The following is a 597-nucleotide window of genomic DNA, read 5'->3' on the forward strand; positions in this document are numbered from 1 at the left end:
CCCTGCCCGCAGGGTTGCGTTGCTTCCCCCCCCACGCCGTGACTGGCCTCCTGAGGGGCTGGCTCGGCTGCGCGAGACCCCACTTCCCTCACAGCGCGGGGGCGGGGGGAGGCTGTGCCCGGGCCCCCGGTTGCCAGGTGCGTTAGTAGCCTTTGGCTTGACGTGGTTTCTGTCACTGACTTACAGGACGTGCGGTTTTCGGTGCTGGCGCTCGGCCCCCACCCAGCCAGGCGCGTACATCGGTACCTCCCCCCCCCCCCCCGCGGGGTTAGCGAACTGGGGTTCAGACAGCGCAGCCAGAGCACTGCCCCGAGTCGCGCCCTTCTACTCTCGTAGCCCTGAGGTACGGGTTTGGCCCGGGGCTGACGAGGACGCGTGTGACAGTTGTGACTGCTGCGAGGGAGGCTTTCTCCATAGCCGGAATTATGGGATAATCTCAAGTGAGGAGCCAAAAGCGAAAACTACAGCTTGTCCCATGTCAGGGTCTGAATGCTCTGTAGCACCCACCCTAGCCCTATTTCTATTCCTGTTCACTCTCGATGGAATAGATGGGCGGAGTCTTCAGTCTTCCATCATGTATTTGCCTCCTTTATTCCT

The sequence above is a fragment of the Pelodiscus sinensis genome, chromosome 2 (genome assembly GCF_049634645.1).
Source record: "Pelodiscus sinensis isolate JC-2024 chromosome 2, ASM4963464v1, whole genome shotgun sequence".
NCBI classification, from domain to species: Eukaryota; Metazoa; Chordata; order Testudines; family Trionychidae; genus Pelodiscus; species Pelodiscus sinensis.